Source organism: Eptesicus fuscus, chromosome 19 (assembly GCF_027574615.1).
Source record: "Eptesicus fuscus isolate TK198812 chromosome 19, DD_ASM_mEF_20220401, whole genome shotgun sequence".
NCBI classification, from domain to species: domain Eukaryota; kingdom Metazoa; phylum Chordata; class Mammalia; order Chiroptera; family Vespertilionidae; genus Eptesicus; species Eptesicus fuscus.
The window spans coordinates 36,474,678-36,494,728 of record NC_072491.1 but is presented as its reverse complement, the minus strand read 5'-3'; the positions used below and the strand labels follow the sequence as shown (position 1 = coordinate 36,494,728).

The window sequence follows — 20,051 nt, the reverse complement described above, 5'->3', positions numbered from 1 at the left end:
TGTATGACTTTTCATTAACTCATCTATTATTTTTTAAGGTTTTTTTCTTTTTTTGTGGTTTTAACTCATCTTTTCTTGAATTTGTAGAATTTCCAATATCAAAGTGAAAAATTAATTCAGCATTTTACAATTCATCTTACTACCAGACAATAGAAGGAGCACTGGGAAATCAAAGCAGGCTGAATGATTAGAAAATTACTTTTTCTTGCCCCCAAATCAAGAAACCTGAAGGCAATTTTTTTGCTTCCCATATTCAGAGATTTACACACACACACACACACACACACACACACACACACACACAACTACCTCCAGGCAGTGGCTGATATTCAATTATTCAATTGGCATAGACCAAGACAGTCATTCAGTTTTGTATAAAAGTTAGCCATTCTCATTAATATGATATTCTGATTTTTGAAACTGACTATATCTTTATCTCATAGCTACATATCTATATCTTTATATAAACATATCTAAATAATCTGGAATTCCTCACTTCCTGACCTTTCTGAATAAATCAGTTATTTCTGAAATGGATACGAAACTATCAAACCACTGATTTGAAATAAATTATCTTAATATCAAATCCACCTTAAATTCAAAGAAAAGCAAACTGCCTTTTTCATAAAATTCAGAAATTACGCAATTGGTCTAGCAATTCCACTTTCATTCATGTGCAACAAGGGACATGTTTAAAAAGTCAAAGTTTGTACTAGCCAAAAAACTAGCACTGACCCAAATGTCCATCAAGAGAACAGATCATTAAATTGTGGGATAGTGGAATGTTATACAGAAGTGAAAGTGAATGAACCACATCTGTACATATCAACATGGACAAATGTCAACAACACAGTGTTGAAAGTATGTATCAGGAGAAATTATTCTATTTATATAAGTTTTAAAAGCAAAAGAACAATTTATTGTTTAGGGATAAATACAAATGTTGCAAAACCTAGTTTTACAAAAAGTCAAGGGAATACAAATACAAAGTTTCGTCATGGTTACTTGAAGGATGCAGGGAGGTGAACTGAATTGGGGAAGGGCACATGATGAATCTAATGTATTGCTATTTCTTTTCATAAATATATTTTTATTTATTTCAGAGAGGAAGGGAGAGGGAGAGAGAGATAGAAACATCAAAGATAAGACTGAACCATTGATTGGCTGCCTCCTGCATGCCCCTACAGGGAATCGAGCCCGCAATCCAGGCATGGGCCCTTGACCAGAACCGAACCAGGGACCCCTCAGTCCACAGGCCAACACTCTATCCACTGAGCCAAGCCGGCTAGGGCTATATTCTATTTCTTAAATTGGGTGGTAAGATACATGGGTGTTTTATTGTTATTCTTTATGCTATGCACATATGCTATGATTATTATCTTACATGTGTTTAGTAACATATTTAAAAGGAGTGAATCGTTTAGAAAAAATATTTTAAACAATTCAAATCTAAGTCCACTACATCCCTAGAATATTAAACCTTTTAATTTTAAATTAAAAAATGCAAGTGGAGAGTTATATGTTAACCAAAGGTAGTTAAATTCAGAAAGTGTATTATGAATAATTTTCTGAATTAATAAAGCATAGGTCCATCCCTTACTCCATATGTTCTTCACTATTCTCTCATATGAGCATTCATATAACTAAAATATCTAGTGAAATTTCACTGGAAGTAATTTAATAGCAAAGTCAGAAGTCCCTAATGGTCAACTCTGACATGTTGGGTTTCAGATTGATAAGTCCTAAAAGTAACCCAGCCAAAGTGATGACAAAAGTATGCAGGCACTTTTCAAAATTAAAATTGATGAGCCTGCTCCCTCTACTTGTCGGAGTAGAGTTTATTGATCTCAAAACCAGTGACATTAGAGGGAAATGCAAGTAAGGCAGGGCTGGGTCCCTAGTGTGCGTGGGCATGAAGTCAGGTCCTGGAGGATCCCAATGCTGGCGATGCCAGTGACACCCCACAGGCAGGATGAATCTAGCGTATTAACATAAAAAGGAAGAATCTATCAAGGTTTGACATATTTATAATTCTCCCAGTGACACCCAAAGCCTGAGCAGCTTGGCAAATACATTATTTCAAAAATCTGGAATTCCCTCCAGCAACTCACTGTTGTTTTTATAGGGTGCTCATTCAGCACAGACACGATCACTCTTTTGGAAGCTCTGAGCATCAACATTACTTTATTTTCTTGCATTTCTCAAAACCATCTCCAAATTAGATCTTCTAAGTATTAGAAAAAAAAAAGATCTGAATTATATAAATTCCTACTGGTAGTTTTGACTCAGCAGAACATCCTAAGTACGTAGGAGGAAAGTAGGAGGAAAAGGCACTGAGCTAGATGCTTTACATACCTCAATAGAACCAGCTAACGGTTATGGAGCCAAGCCCTGTGCTAAGGACTTCACACGTATTCTCTCATGTAATCCCTATAGGAATCCTTATTAATTCCATTTCACAGATGTAGAAATGGAACATTAAGTAACTTGTTCAAATTCACATAGCAATCCGCAGCACTAGGATTCAAGTCTAGACCTGTCCAACAATAATGCTTGTGTTCTGTGCCATGCTATGCTGCAAATACATTGCATTAATTTTTCATAAAGACTTAGCAAATTAAATAGATTTTTTTATGTGCCTCAGGCATGAAACAGCTCTGGCCACAGACACAGGCATCAACCTAGGATGAACTAAGGACTGTACATCTGCTTTGCCCCTGATTGATATAAAAGCAACACCAACAATCAGTTGTCTCCTTGCCCATTGCCAAAGAGTAATTAAATATTTTAAAAAATCTGTTAAGTGGCTAAAAGTTTAAAAGATAAGAGGCCTTTTAGCTTTATACTAAAATGGCACATATGTCAAAGGACTTTAAAATAACACGTAATTCATAACATGGCACCATACCACATGTCAGTCTTCTCCAGCTGTCTGACCAGTTTAGACCTGGACTTTCTAAAACAGGCATTCTGTACTATTTACTCAAAAAACGGCATGGCTGTTTAAACTACTTGAAGATAGTCTTTTATCTGTTAGCAATTAGTCTGTAAGAAATTTTACTGAAGTTATTGAGATGGGGAAACCATGGTCATAAGCTCAAAAAGAAAAATAACATTCAAATGAGGTTACGGAAGAAAACAGTCTATTTTAAAAAGTAACCTTCACACCTTAGTATCATGAGAACTAACAATTTGCACAAAGTCACATTCAGCATGCTTCACATTATGAAATCGTCTCCTGACCCAGACTCCAGCTATCTGAACTGGCCGCGAGAGACCAACAAACACCGGCCTGTCAAAATCTAAAGTTACAAGGAGAAAAAACTACTTTTTGAAATGGCAAATCATAAAAGGTAATTTAAAATCTATATAGCATTCTTCCTGTGCTCTCTGAAAAACAGCATGTAATTAATGCTTACACAAGGATTTCATCTTCATAAATGCATTCACATTAAGCCTCAACATCCCTGTGTAGGAGAAACATTAGCATATTCCCTCCACTTTTAATGTTATGTATGAAGAAACTTATGAATTGTGAAGTTCAGGGAAGGATTAAAAAATGTTGGCATACTGGTCGATGTTTCTCTCTCATCGACGTTTCTAGCTCTCTATCCCTTTCCCTTCCTCTCTGTAAAAAAATCAATAAAATATATCTTTAAAAAAATGTTGGCATAGATGTTTCAGCCCTTTCTCTCAGAAGTCACCTTAGAATTGAAAGCAAACACAACACAAACCCCATACCACATGAAGACAGAAAGCTATTGCCCTAGCCTGTTTGGCTCAGTGAACAGAGTGTCAATCTGCAGACTAAAGGGTCCCAGGTTCGATTCCGGTCAAGGGCACATGCCCAGGTTGCGGGCTCAATCCCCAGTGGGGAGCATGCAGGAGGCAGCCAATCAATGATTCTCTCTCATCACTGATGTTTCTCTCTCTCTCTCTCCCTCTTCCTTCCTCTCTGAATTAATAAAAATATATTTTTAAAAAGACAGAAAGCTATGGAGGAGCAGGAATTGGGCAGAGTGGTGAGTGATGAAACCTGAGGGCCTGCAGAGGAGACACCGGCAGGATGTCTAACCTACAAATAGGTGACCTAACCTACAAATTTTGTGAAAAGGCTCAGAATTTGGTGCAATAGGCAAGAGATGAAAGGCTTGTAATCTGGGAAAACTGAATGATCCTGGAGAAAAAAGCTGATGATGAAATCTGTGGTGATCCCCATCAAAAAAAGCTGGCTCACCTTCAACAAGTGTTACCCAGATATACAAAACTTTTATTCAGTTTTTAATGTATCCTATTAGTGTCTCACTCTTAAATAATCATCAAGCACTTAAGAAAAACCTCTAACATAAAGGACCAAAGTAAACAAACAAACAAAAAACACACTAGAATACCTAAAGACAGGAAATAGAGTACCAGGAATATTTTATCTACCAAAAAAAAAAAAAAAAAAAAAGCCTTCATAGAGACAGAAGACCTGATATGCATAAAACAAGAATGAAATATTTTAACAAAAATTAAAATAATAAAAAAGCATAATTAGAGAATAAGGAAGAGCTCTTGGAAAGCAGTAATGATAGCTAAAACAAAAAATTCAATAGAAAGGTTGGGAGATAAAGTTGAGAGATTTTTGTAGAAAATATAACAAAAATACTAAAAATGGGCAACGGGAAAAACCAGTAAGAAAATTAGAGGACTGAATCCCAAAGATCAAACACAAATCTTATTTTTAAAATATATTTTTATTGATTTTTTACAGAGAGGAAGAGAGAGGGATAGAGAGTTAGAAACATCTATCAGCTGCCTCTTGCACAACCCCCTACTGGGGATGTGCCCGCAACCAAGGCACATGCCCTTGTCCGGAATCGAACCCGGGACCCCTGAATCTGCAGGCCGACGCTCTATCCACTGAGCCAAACCGGTTTTGGTCACAAATCTTATTAAATGTCTAGAAAAAGGAAATTGTGAGGCCGAAACCGGTTTGGCTCAGTGGATAGAGCGACGGCCTGCGGACTCAAGGGTCCCAGGTTCGATTCCGGTCAAGGGCATGTACCTTGGTTGCGGGCACATCTCCAGTAGGGGATGTGCAAGAGGCAGCTGATAGATGTTTCTCTCTCATCGATGTTTCTAACTCTCTATCCCTCTCTCTTCCTCTCTGTAAAAAAAATCAATAAAATATATTTTTTTAAAAAAAGAAATTGTGAGGATGAAATTATGAGAGAATTTTCCTGAGACATGAACAACATACATTTCAAATTGAAAAGGTGCATTGAGTACTGTCAACAGATGATCATTGGTGCCAATTCAATGCCAACGGGTATCCCCAATTTGGGGTGCTGTGAAGAAGGAAGCCATATTCAGTGCAAAGCAGCTCCACTGTGATCCAGCCTGCAGGGAAAACAGCATTGTGAGGCGGCCCTGGGGCCAGGCAACTCTCCGGCTAGACAGCTCTGCTCTGCTCCATGCAGGTCTGCTTCCGCTGCACTGGTCCGCTCCACTCTGCTCTGGCCCGCTCCTTTCTGTGCCAGTCTGCTCTGGCCTGTGCTGGTCTGCTCCGCTCTGCTCCCGGGAGACATCTTCAGTGTTTCAAGACATCTTTGGAAGCCTTCCCTGATCCCACGGCTGGATTAGGTGCCCTTGCTGTGGGTTCCTGGGGCACTTGCCCTGTGCTAGCACTTTTTACCCTGGGTTATAATTGTTTGTCTTCACAATTAGGCCAGGATCTCCATGAAGGCAGAAGTTATGCTGACTTTGCTATCAGTAAAGCCCTATCCACTGGTATAGTGCCTAACCTGTGGTGGGCACTCAATAAATACTGGATGAATACAAAGCTTTTGTTTGGTGTACCAACGTATTCTCTGATGCTAAAGCCTAGATTTGAAAAGTCAAAAGCTGCTCCACCCTGGCAGGGTAGCCCAGTTGGTTAGAGCCTCCTTCCTATAAGCCAAGGTTGTGGGTTTGATCCCTAGTCAGGGCACATAAAGAAGCAACCAATGAATGCATGAATAAGTGGAACAACAAAAATCAATGTTTCTCTCTCTCTCTCTCTCTCTCTCTCTCTCTCTCTCTCTCTCTCTCTCTCTCTCTCCCCCCCCCCCCCAACCCTCTCTTTCAAAAATTAATGAATAAAATTTTTTTTAAAAAAAGCTGCTCCAGCCTGGCCAGTGTGACTCAGTGGTTGAGCAAAGACCTATGAACCAGAAGGTCACGGTTTGATTCCCAGTCAGGGCACATGCCCAGGTGTTGGGCTTGACCCTAGTAAGGGGCCTGCAGGAGGCAGCCAATCAATGATTCTCTCTCATCATTGATGTTTCTATCCCTCTCTCCCTCTCCCTTCCTCTCTGAAACCAATAAAAAAAAAAAAACATTTTTTTTAAAAAAAGGCTGCTCCAAGTAAGAACAACCAATCCACACTCTGCCCACGCTGTCTATTAAGCAAACTGATCTAACTGTGCTGACTGACTCTGTAGAAGTGCTGTCCCAAATTAGTTTGTATACGTGAGATGGGGTGAGGAGTTTGGACTTGAACTAATAAAGAGCTATTGTACGTTAAGAAAGGTAGGCATGCAATTAAAATAGGGCTTTGAGAAGATTAGTCTCCTCTGGTATGCAGGATAGAATGGGGGAATTTTTTCCTCCATTTCTTTTACCCATTTTTTAAAAGTGTGAGTGGATGACCAGACTAACATGAGCAATGAACCACAAAGGCTCAATCTGTATGGATGGAGTTTAGTATTCATTAACTCGGCAGTTTTGAGGTTCTACTATGTTCTATGCCTAGAATGGCAGTAGATAAGAAGAGGTCAGAGGATCACAAGAGCCTGACAAGCCATGCTAAGGACTTTGGGCTTGACATTACAAGAAAAGAGAATGTAATAGGAATGACAATGGTTAGATCTTTGCTTTAGATCAGTTTGAAAGCCAAGTGGAGAATGAATGGAAAAAGAGAGAGATCAAGATGGGGGTAGAAAACTCTCTTAAGAGGGGCCACTGAAAATGTCCGAAGATGATGAGAGCCCCAAGAAGCTATAGTAGACATAGAGCAGATGGGACAGACGAGAAATATTTAACAGGTAAAATCAGGAGGACTTTGTAAATGATAGGGAGACATAGTCTAGAATGACATATACTACCCTTTACCTCTTTGCACACAATATGCCACAATTGCCTAATCCTCACAGCTTCCAACTACACGGTAACATTTAGTCTAGTCCAGTGGTCAGCAAACTCATTAGTCAACAGAGCGGCAAGCCGCGGCTGTGGTTTGCCGACCACTGGTCTAGATGCTCTCTAGTTACTGTGTGGATGGCGATAAATTAAATAGGAACAAATAAAGGAAGATGAGCCTAGCTGGTGTGGCTCAGTGGTTGAGTGTCAACCTATAAACCAAGAGTTCACTGATTCGATTCCTGGTCAGGGCACGTGCCCAGGTTGTGGGCTCAACTCCAGTGGGGGATGTGCAGGAGGCAGCCAACTGATGTCTCTTTCTCTCATCAATGTTTCTATCTCTCTCTCCCCTCCTCTCTTTCTAAAATCAATAAAAGCATATTTTTAAACAAAGGAAGATGAAATTGGTGAAAAGTAGAGGTGAGGTATCAGGAAGAAGGTAGAAAAGATATACTTTTATACATGTTGACTTAGAACTACCTGTAGGCCAACACCCTGGGAAGCTAGTTATCTGGTAGTAAGCAATCGGACATATCTGTCTGAAGGGCAAAAGATAAACAAAGGTCAGAATAGAAACCATGGATTTGAGAGTCATCAGCACAAGACACAGGTAAACCAGGAAAAGTAATTTTAATCATCCAGAGAGCTAGTGTAGCCCAAAAAAGGCAATGGGATGAAGTCAGACACCTGGGGACACAACATTAGAGGGACTAGGGATACCATCGTAATGCTTTGTCAGGAGTCATCCCCAAAGAATCCTGTCTTTGCAATTTCCAGATCTCCTCTCTTATAGCTTCTTCAGACTTAATGCAGAAATAGTTGTAGTGTATATCTTTCTTTGAAGTAATTAACAAAAGAGAAATAGAGTTAAGGCCATTAAATTTTATCCATTAAGAATACTATCATTTACTGTTTATTGAGCACTGAGTATATCCCCAAGGACTATATTAAGTGTTTCACAAGTATTTTTTATTTTAAGCTTAATAACTGTATAAGATATGTCCTATTACTATGACTATTCCACAGGTGAAAAATACTAATTTTTAAGTGACGAACCACTATTTGAACTATAGTCTGGGGAAGTCCAGACCTCCAGTCTTAACCAGTGTAAGTATAATCTCTCACAGGAGCAAAAAACATAATGAGTCGAAAAGGCAACCTGCTCCTTCTATACCTAACAAAGCCTATCAATGACATTTATTCCACTTGTGACCATTTTATAACATAAATTTTAAAGAAGTATTCTGTTTTTACATATGATTGCACTAAAGTGTGAATAAAGGTTCTATTAAATGCCATAGTCCAAAGACTCATTTTGTTTTAATTATAAGAAACATTAAAATTGAAACCCAAGTGGTAAACTTTAATGACATTAAGATAAAAGAAAAGTGATTTTTAAGCTCAAAATGTTAAGTCTCTAGCTAACTCCCTCAGATGACATGAAAAAATGCTCCTTGCTTTTTCACCTATAAAAATAAATCTGATAGTCAATAGGACAGGGCTAGATCTGGTGGGTCCTAGAAATGTTTATGAGCAAATGCTGACCAGGGTAGTATGGAATTACCCAAAAAACATACCCTGAGTGGCCAGATTATTATGATCTCTGAATGCATAGTAATCTGGCCACTCAGTGTGTATATATTAGAGGCCCGGTGCATGAATTCGTGCATGGGTGGGGTCCGGCTAGCCTGGCCAGGGGGAGGGGACATGGGCAGTTGGCCGGCCTGCCTGCTGGTCGAACTCCTGGTTGAGGGACAATTTGCATATTAGCCTTTTATTATATAGGATATACACTGAGTGGCCAGATTATTATGCGTTCAGAGATCATAATAATCTGGCCACTCAGTGTATAGTCTACAATACAATTACTTACCCAGAAACTTCCACGTGACCCAAGCTTTACATTTCAGTGATTAGGAAGTGCATGAGAAGAGACTTCATTAAACATACACACCATCCTTTTCATTAAAGATTTGGGAACTCTTGTCATTTTAGGAGAAGTCCTTCTACTTCTGTACATACTTACACAATAAACCATAATGACTCATAACCACCATCCATTACCTAAATTAGTATTTCATAACTTGTTTTCCACTTTTCCTCCTTTTAAAACTGAACCTAAGGAAATGTACACAAAATTATGATATATGAACTTTAACAGTAAGAGTGTAAAATTTAAAAAAAAAGAGAAACGCACAGTACATTTGGCTGGTTTGCCTCTTGGTTTTTCCATGAAACCTCAAAACAGATATTTAAAGTGTATTCTTTTAATAGAGGTGGAAAAAATTGTTTTGGTTCTCATAATTTTAGCAACTATTACTTAAACAAGGTATATTACTGTGATTTGTATTAAGCAATATATATATTTGGTCGTTGTCCGTTTATGGCACAGAGCTCCTAAAACCCTTGGAATTTCCTAAGTGATAAGATCTACAAAGGTGAAATAAGTGTCTTTAGTTATTCATATAACAAGCCTCTTTCAATCACACCTGTGTTTATATTAATGAGTTTTTGGAAAGCCCCTAGGCCCATGGTCGGCAAACTGCAGCTTGCGAGCCACATGCGGCTCTTTGGCCCCTTGAGTGTGGCTCTTCCACAAAATACCACGGCCTGGGCGAGTCTATTTTGAAGAAGTGGCGTTAGAAGAAGTTTAAAAAAATTGGCTCTCAAAAGAAATTTCAATCGTTAATATTTGGCTCTGTTGTATTGTTGCTATTTGGCTCTGTTAACTACTGTATTTTCCGGCGTATAAGACGACTTTTTAACCCAGAAAAATCTTCTATATGCCCAGTCGGAAAATACGGTAATGAGTTTGCTGTCCACTGGCCTAGGCAATTTAAGGATAGGTGTTGGCTGCCAGGGAAACAGATCTGATCAGATTAAAGGGTTGGAATTTTCTCTATAGGGAGAGGGGCTAGAGGTTGAATCAATCACTAACAACCAATGATTTAATCAACCATAACTATGTAACAAAGCCTCCATAAAACCCCAAAAGGATGGGGTTTGGGGAGCTTCTGAGTTGGTGCACATGGAGGTGTGAGGAGAGTGGTGCTCTGGGATAGTGGGCACAAAAACGCCCTTGTCCCTTCCCACATACCTTGCCCTATGCATCTCTTTCATCTGGTTGTTCCTGAGTAGTAACCTTTTATAATTAACTAGAGGCCTGGTGCACGAAATTGTGCAAGGGGTGGGGGGCGTTCCCTCAGCCCAGCCTGTACCCTCTCCAATCCGGGACCCCTTAGGGGACATCCCTCTTACAATCTGGGACCGCTGGCTCCTAACTGCTCACCTGCCTGCCTGCCTGATCGCCCCCAACTGTCCCCGCTGCCAGCCTGATCACCACTAACTGCCTCTGCCTGCCAGCCTGATTGTCCCTAACTGTCCCCCCTGCTGGCCTGGTTGCCCCCAACTGCCCCCCCCACTGGCCTGGTTGCCCCTAATTGCCCCCCAAGCCTGGTTGCCCCTTACTGCCCCCCCTGCTGGTCTGGTCACCCCCAACTGACTCCCCTGTCGGCCTGGTTGCCCCCAACTGCATCCCGCCCCCTGCCAGCCTGGTCTCCCCTCACTGACTGCCCCCACTGCTGGCCTGGTTGCCGCCAATTGCTCCCCCTGCCAGCCTGGTCGCCTCTCACTGTCCCCTTTGCTGGCCTGGTTGTTCCACACAGCCTGCTGTTCGATCATTTGGTCGCCCCTCACTGCCACCCTGCCGGCCTGGTCGCCCCATGCAGCCTGCTGTTCAATTGTTTGGTCATCCCTCACTAACCCCCCTGCTGGCCTGGTTGCCCCGTGCAGCCTGCTGTTTGGTTGTTACTGTGAGGGCGTCCCAACCAATTTGCATATTACCCTTTTATTAGTACAGATTATTAGTATGGGTTATCTGGTAAGTAAACTATTTTCCCAAGTTCAGTGAGCTGCTCTAGCAAATTAATTGGGCCAGTAGAGGGAGTGGTGGGAAATGGATTTATAGCCTGTTGATCAGAACAGGTAACAACCTGGACTTTTGACTGGTGGCTAAGGCTGAGGGAAGGGCAGTGATATAGAACTGAGCCCTTAACCTGTGGAATCTTCAGGTAGACAGTATCAGAAGTGAGTTAAATTGTAAAATACCCAGCTGGTATTTGGTGACAAGAGTCCAGAAAAATGTTCAGAGTGTTGTGTGTAGTGTAAAGGGAAAAAAAGAGAATATGATTCCATAGAGCATTATTTGGAGCCAGGCATTGGCTTCCTTTAAAAACAAAGATGAGCCCTAGCCAGTTTCCCTCAGTTGTTAGAGGGTCATCCCGTGGACTGAAAGATCTCAGGTTCTATTCCGGTCAAGGGCACGTACCTCAATTGCAGGCTCAATCCCCGGACCCAGGTCAGAGCGCTTGTGGGAGGCAACCAATCAATGTGTCTCTCTCATATCGATGTTTCTCTCTCTCTGTCTCTCCCCTTCCCTTCCATTCTCTCTAAAAATCAATGGAAAAATATCCTCAGGTAAGGATTAACAAAAATAAATAAATAAATAAAAACAAAGATGACCAACCATACTGATTGATTTTCTAACCGTCACACTATACATCAACATTTCGAAATAGTAGAAATGTTCCTAAATTTTATATTATCATTTAATTTTACCAGAAATTACACAGATCCAAAAAACAAATACAACAAAAAGCAGTGATAGTTTCTCTGACAGCTTTGCATGATCTGAACCACACTTGAAACCTGCTTTTTCACTGTGATTCCTGCAGTGAATTCCACCAGCGTTTTAGAACTTTTTGCAAATTAAGTTGGAAGTACTTGTTCACCTCAATTCATCTCTGGTGAATGGCTGTGTGGAACTCTAAATTTAAGTACAACTGCATCACTGTTCTCTGATTCGTGTAGAATAATTCTTGGATTCATGATAATGCCAGGCTAAATGACACTGCAAAGAAACTCTTTGTTTTCAAACAAATCAGTGGTTGGCTTTCGATAATGCAATAAAGAGTCTTATTCATCTAGTGTACCCTAGTTAAAATTATAAAAGTTGAGAACAAAAACAAAACTTCCACCTCTGTTAAAAGAATAATCTTTATTTAAAGCCTTTTCCCCCCACCCCATATGAAACATTGCATTTTAGAGACAGAAGGAATTTTGAGTATTTACAGCCAGAGAAAATCAAGTCACTTGCTAGGGTTCACTTAACAAGCTAGTAGCTGATCTAACACCATAACCTAAGCCCTCTAAATTCCCTAGCTGAAGCTATTAAATATTATAAAATATTATGGACAGGTTAATATCAGCCAATTTTTAAGTAGACAATTTATCAAGTGCCTACTTTGTGCCTTTCACTATGCCAAGCATTTTCACATCTATCATCTCTTCCCTAAGTCAGCTCTTAAGATTTTAAAAGACTTAACAAAACAGTCACTTCACTCCTTTGGAAATCCAGTGTTGCCAACAGAGAACACTGCCACGTGATCCAAATGGAAAGAGGTAATTCAATTATTGCACTAACTACACTACTGAAGAGGACATGTCCCAACAACACACTCACTCTCAGAAATTTCCCTCCCAGAGGCAGATATAGACTTAGAAAGCCTCAAAGCATGTCTGGGTACTGGTCTCTTTGCCAAGACCTCCTCCTTCATCCAATTCTATACTCTTTCCGCTACCCCATTCTTTTTTATTCTTCTGTAGATTTCTCCTCCACATTCTGACCTGTACCCTTTATCTACCCAGGCCAAATGGCCTTCCAAAATGGTCACTGTTAGATGACAGGATTCACTAAATGAGAGATAACTCTAACTACAAATACAGTGGGTTTAAAAAATAAAACTAAAACGTGGGTATTTGCTTTTTTACAATTTCAAAACCATAATTTACTTTTAAAATAGTGAATAACTTCTGTATGTGCTACAAGGCAAAGTCGAATTATACTGTCTTCACAAACACATGGTGCTAAACTGTCAAAGTATTTTTAGTTGAGAAAAAGAATTTGCTGGTATTCATACTGTTGGGGAGGAAGAAATTTTTCTCTACCCTTCAAGGTTCTTCTGGCTGGTCTAAGAATTAAATTGATTTGAGACACATTAACAGGAAAGAAATAGCCACATTTAATTATGTATGTACACATGGAGAATATGTAAGAATACGGAGGCCCAAGGAAGGTGAGCAGGTGAGGCTTATATGGCATCTTGAGCTAAGGAGAAGGGGTAGTGGATTGGGGCTTCAAAGAGGAGGAAGGCAAATCACATGAAGATGGAAAAGCAAATGTTCAGTGAACAAATGTTTGATGGGCCATATAGAGACAAAGGGACGCAGAGATCTCTAGACCAGGCGTCCTCAAACTACGGCCCGCGGGCCACATGCGGGTGTTTTTGCCGTTTTGTTTTTTTACTTCAAAATAAGATATGTGCAGTGTGCATAGGAATTTGTTCATAGTTTTGTTTTTTTTAAACTATAGTCCAGCCCTCCAACGGTCTGAGGGACAGTGAACTGGCCCCCTGTTTAAAAAGTTTGAGGACCCCTGCTCTAGACCCTGCCCAGTTTCCCCATCGCACCTAGCCCATATTCTTTGTAAATATCTCAGGTGCTAGCACTATTTTCTGGAATAGGTCTCTATCTAAGTTTCTTCCTGAGTCTTTTATTTCTTAAAAATAAAATGGTCCTCATGCCAGAGAGACACATTGCTGGGTGGCAAACTGTACTTCCCTACAATATATTGATACATTTTAAATGCCTCTACTAACTGAATCTCACACAACCTTTATACCACTGCATACTTTGACACGTATATTTCATAGAATTCTTGTAGGTACAGACAAAGAATGCTACCATGAAAAAAAAATTAACCATTTACCAATTCTGGTTAGCATCTAGAATAAGTAATGTGCATCCAGAATATACAAAACATTTTTACAATTCAACATAAAAAGACAAATAATCTAATTTAAAAATGGGTGAAATATCTGAATAGACGTTTCTCCAAAGAAGATATAAAAATGGTCACTAGGCACATGAAAGATCATTAGTCACTAGGGAAATACAAATCAAAACCTCAGTGAGATACCACGTCACGCCCACTAAAATGACTCAAGTAAAAAAGACAGAGAACAGGTGTTGGCCAGGAAGTGGAGAAGTTTGAACCCTCACAAATTTCTGGTGGGACTGTAAAATAGTGCCGATACCGAAAAGTTTGGCAATTCCTCATAAAGTTACACAGAGTTACCATATGACCCAGCAATTCTACTCTTAGTTATCACCCAAGAGAAATGAAAACATATGTCCACACAAAACTTGCAGATGACTATTCACTGCAGCATTTTACATAATTGCTAAAAAATGGAAATAACCCGAATGTTCGTTAACAGGTGAGTGAATAAGCAAAATACGGTACACTGATACAATGGAATATTTTTCAGTGATAGAAATGAAATACTACACGCTACAACATGGATAAACCTTAGAAACAGTATGCTAAATGAAATAAACCAGTCACCAAAGACTACATACAGCAAGATTCCATTGCTCATTAAATGTCCAGAATAAGCAAATCTATATAGAGAGAAAGTAGATTCCTAGTTGCCAGGGGTGGGAGGATGGGAGTTACTGCTAAGGGTTCAGGGGTTCTTTTGGGAATGATGGAAATGTCCTGGATTTAGATGGTGATGAGGACTGCACATGTCTGTGACTAAATCACCGAATTGTGTACTTTAAAAGGGTAAATTAGCAGCATGTAAAGTAAGTCTCAATAAAGCTTTTATTTAACGTACTAAGTGTAAGAAGGTACTTCAGTGTATGGTCTGGGTTTATTGTCTTCTTTCACTATCTGTGACCTTTTTAAACTATTCTAATCACTTGAATTTCTTCAGTATCTTTCTCACCGTCTTTGCCCAGAACATAAAAGGATTTTATTAGATAAGAGAATCAAAGGAATTCAGACCTGAAATATCCTTTTATTCTTACTTGGTATCTACATCTGCTGATTGCTCTATTTCCAAGGGTTAATATAAGTGGTGCTGGCTATCATCGTTAAGGGATTTCAGAATATGACATCAGCATTTGAAGTCTGGCAGCGGTTTCTAGATTACATTAACATAATCTCAGAATAATGAAGTAAAAATGAAAAGCCAGTTTTCAAACTCATTTAACGACTGCCTCATCAGCAGAAGGTAATCTGAGTACTCTGTAAATCAATGCTGCCTGTTCTTTCTGAAGAGAGGCTTGGAGAGGAGTCAGCCTTTCCCCATTCTCCAAGGCTCAGGGGCCCTCCTGGGAAAGCCAGGGAGACCTGTTCCCATCAGCTCTCCCGTGCTGGCCACGCATGGCTGCCTTCGAAACCTCTCTACGCCTCGGTTTGCTCATCTGCAAAATATTCCTTACCCCAGAGAGTTATTATGATTATTTAATAAAATAATGTCCCTAAAGCACCCAGCACATGGTAGATACCCCATATTAGTTGCTTTTTCTTTGCTCTACTCAGGGTAAAACACAGGTCAAAAATGACAAAACGACAAAAATCCCGATGAAAGAGACTATTCGGCTTAGCCTGTACCAAAAAGAGCAGAATTATTTAACTACTAAAAGTAAACCAACCTTTATTTTCTAAAAGCATCAAGCTGACATAATATTAAGTAAGTAAATTATAACCATGGTGGTAAGATACAAGATAACATGGGGGAAAAACAACGGACTTTGCACTGATTCTGTTGGTATTATCTCACAGTTTTATTAGGAACCAACTGAGTATCCAGTTGGCAGAATACTGCAGACAATTTCAGTTAAATGGTTCTTCGAAGAAGCCAACAATAACTTGAGTCTTGGCTGTATTTGTAGTATCAGAATTTCCAAAGGGAAGGATTCATAATAAATCTTAGTCACAACACTTGAGGAGCCAGGTCAAGATGCCTGCAAAATACTACTAGTCCTTTGAGACAAGACTACACATGCATTCTTTTTCTTTTTCTTTTTATATATTTTTTTAAAAATTATTTTTCAATTACAGTTTACATTCAATATTATTTTGTATTAGTCTCAGGTGTACAGCATAGTGATTAGACAACAATATACTTGACAAAGTGTTTCCCCAATATTTCCAGTACCCACCTGGCACCACACATAGTTATTACAGTATTATTGTCTATATTCCCTATCTTGTACTTTACATCCCGTGACTATTTTGTAACTTCCAATTTGTATTGCTTAATCCCTTCACCTTTTCCACCCACTCCCCCAACCTCCCTCCCCCACACGCATTCTTTGAAAAAAAGATTGAAAACAACTTTACTTAAAGACTTCTGGAAAAATGACAACAGAAATGCACAGGGCCGCCCCCCCCCCCCTTTTTTTTTTAAGTCAAGGAATCCGCAGACATGATTTTTAAAACTACTTTTACAATGGGTTACATATTCACATGGTTCAAAAACCAAGAATATATAAAAGAGATACAGTGAAAAATCTGCTTCCCACCCAGTTCTCCCTACCCAATTCCAAACAGATAAACACTTACTTTTTTAGTCTTTTTATGCTTAGACAAACAAAACAAAAATATATTCTTATTTAATCCTTATTTTTCTACACAGAGGTAACAATTTATGCATATTCGGCAACTCCAAAGCAACTTTCTAATCCCAAAATGTCTGATAAAAGCAACAAATAAATAGAACAGGGATTTCATTCACACTTGAGTGAATTTTTAAAAGGAGAAACAGTAATGAATGATGTTAATGAAAATCAGAAATAAAGGAAATTTAAAGGGGACACAATATTCAAGGGGAAAGAGGAACAGTCTTAAAAATCTCTTAAAAATTCTTGTCTGCTAAAACATTGGTGTGTCTTATCTTTCATTAATTAAAAAAAATAATTCCCTTACAGACAAAAAAAAAAAATTAAGCCAAATATTCACCAGAAGAGAGAATGAGGGTTAAAGAAGAACAATTAGAAAAAAGAGAAAGGTACCTTACGTTGGAATGGACTAAAAAATGTCAATGATGCACAACTATGTACACTTAGAACTACAAAACTAAGAACCATTTTTTAAAATTATACCAAGGTCTTAAGTTCTAAATATTTATTCACTATCTTCCCAGTTCAAATAAGCAAATAATAAGAACTTTCCTGTTTAAGCCATGATGAATTTTAGCACCATATTGTTTGGAGGCTGAGTAAAAATGTTTATGAAAAAGTCGGCCTTTGGTCTCAGTGCAGTGTAAGTAGCTTCTGTCTTGGTGCAGAGCTCTGGGCTCGATCCCCCGCCTTTACCTCTCGTGAGAGCCTACAAGGCAATGGAAAATTCCTGCGCACCGTGCTGCTTCTCTGCTAACTTCCAAGAATGGACAGCTGATCTGTGCTTCTCACCACTGCACATCTCTGCTGATGAAAATCTAGGAAGGAAGGGTTTGGAATCCTGACATACCACTTCTCCAAGATTGCTAATCTTTGGCTTAAGATAGCCCTTTTCTTCCTTAACTTCAAAATAAACATGCTATTTTTAAACCAGATTATCTAGAACTTTGGATGAATTCTCTGAAGGAAATAGTGGTCTTAGCTAGGAGTTAGCTTGAAGACCAAAACACTCATCAATCCATAATATGGCTAACATCTTCAACAGGGAAAAAAATAAAAAAGCACCAAAGCAATGACATGAACAAAAAAAAAATATGTATAGTTTTAGATGTTATGCCAGTGCTTTAAAAAACACACACACACACAGCTCGCTTAGAGAAGAGGTGGGTGGAGACTTCTGTGGACATTTTGAAAGGAATTACTGGGTATTCTCAAGAGCTTTGAAGGTTGAAACCACCAGCTCTTTATAATGTCTACCTTTCCTCCCAAACTGAGCTTTCCTTTTCCTTATTAAAGGCTTGTTCTTAACTATACCACCATGATTAGTATCTTTTTTTTTTTTTTTGCTCACGATCAAAATTAAGGAGTTGAATAGAGAAAGGACAGAGAAATGTTCTTAAAGCAAAAGCTGGCCCTGGCTGGTGTGGCTCAGTTGGTTGGAGAGTCATCCTGGGCACTGGAGGGTTGTGGGTTGTGTATTCCTAGTTAGGGCACAGACCCAGGTTGTGGGATTAATTCCTGGCTGGGGTGTGTATGGGAGGTGACCAATCGATGTTGCTCTTTCACATCAATGTTTCCCTCTCTCCCTCTCTAAAAAAAAAAAACCCAATTAAAAAAACATATAATTATTTTAAAAAAAGAAAAAGCTGGAAGAAGAGGAAAAAAGAACCGGGTTAAAAGGGGTACTAGACTCTCAGGAAAGTGGAGGGTGGGGAAGCCGCAAAAGGATATAGGAGCAAACTGTGGGTAACTGCTTGTGCACACGTGCAGTGGGAGAAGAAAAAGGGGATGGCGAGATGTTAGCCCAGACAAATGCTGTCTGAAAAAAACTGGTGATATTATTATAACTAGGGAGTTATACACATGAAATTATATGAAGTCAAGTTTACTAACTCTTGAGAGCCTATAATATAATAGGATCACAATAAATTTAAGATCACCTATTTCTCCCATTGATGGAGCTTTGTTAGACCAATTATTTCAAAAAATGTACTTATTAGACTATTTCAAAACATGTGAAGATCAGCTGTTCTGATTTTTAATTAAATTCAACACTTTTTCGTTGGTTCAAATCTATTATTTCTTCTTCTCTTTTAGTGATCATAATCAATCATGTGTGAATATTCTGTTATTTTTCTTCTTAAATATCTTATATTTTAGATGTACTTAAAATACAAATATTGGCCCTAGCCGGTTTTGTTCAGTGGATAGAGCGTCGGTTGCGAACTGAAAGGTCCCAGGTTCGATTCTGGTCAAGGGCACATGCCCAGGTTGTGGACTTGATCCCCAGTGTGGGACTTGTAGGAGGCAGCCCATCCATGATTCTCTTTCATCGTGGATGTTTCTATCTCTCTCTCCCTCTCCCTTCCTCTCTGAAATCAATAAAAATGTATTTTTTAAAAATACAAATATTGACTGACCTCCATTAGAGATATGCATTATGCTGATTTGGGTGGATCTGTCGGTCCATCCACACACCCTCACCTCATTCCCTTTATGAGCAGTAGTATAAATTTCCAAATGTTATCCAAGCTTGAGCTATGGAAGGTGGCCAGGAAACACAGCAAAATAACTGGTTTAAAAGTGTTGGCTACACAAACATGATTCTCCAACCAACAAAGCAAGCCTTCAGAAGAAACTGCTTAAAATGGCATTGAAAATATGGATACGCACAAACAAATAAAAGTGTAGAAAGTTATACTCTAAAATGCTAATAGTGATTATTGACTGGTAGTTTTACTGGTGATTTTTTTTCAGTCTTATTGTTGAAAGTATTATATGTCAAAGGAAGGAAGGAAGGAAGGAAGGAAGGAAGGAAGGAAGGAAGGAAGGAAGGAAAGAAGGAAAGAAAGAAAGAAAGAAAGAAAGAAAGAAGAAAGAAAGAAAGAATTATATGTCTCCTTTTTTCCCCCCATTGACCCCTTCTAGCCTGCCTCTGCCCCTCTGGTGATTCTTATTTCTTCTTTTTCTTTAAAAATGTATTACTTTGGTGATTTAAACATATTTTAAAAGATACAAAAGAGTGAACATATAAATAATAAGAAATAGAACATGGATAATTAACCATAACGTAGAATACTATGCAGCTGTCAAAACTAATGGTGTAGACTGATAGATGTCCATGATATAAAAAAACACAAAACAACAAAAGAACAAATTGTGTGGAATGATTCTCATTTTCAAAAAATATCTCTGCATATATTTATAGATACACAGGTTCATATAATCAGCATGGAGAAAAATCTAGAAGGATATAAATACTCAGCAATGATTATCTTCACGAGTAAGATTAAAATGGAGAGGACTTAGTTTTCCTTTTCACTTCACATGCTTCTCGACTGCTTGAATTTAAGAGC

The 20,051-nt window shown here is 38.9% G+C and overlaps 1 protein-coding gene and 1 pseudogene across 3 annotated transcripts in view; both read right to left on the bottom strand.

Annotated features, from left to right (window-relative positions):
* The window catches only part of SGK3 (serum/glucocorticoid regulated kinase family member 3), a 112,398-nt gene that overhangs the window by 87,309 nt on the left and 5,038 nt on the right, over positions 1 to 20,051 (bottom strand). The window lies entirely within an intron of this gene.
* Positions 2,632 to 2,777, bottom strand: LOC114234724 (small nucleolar RNA SNORA48; annotated as a pseudogene).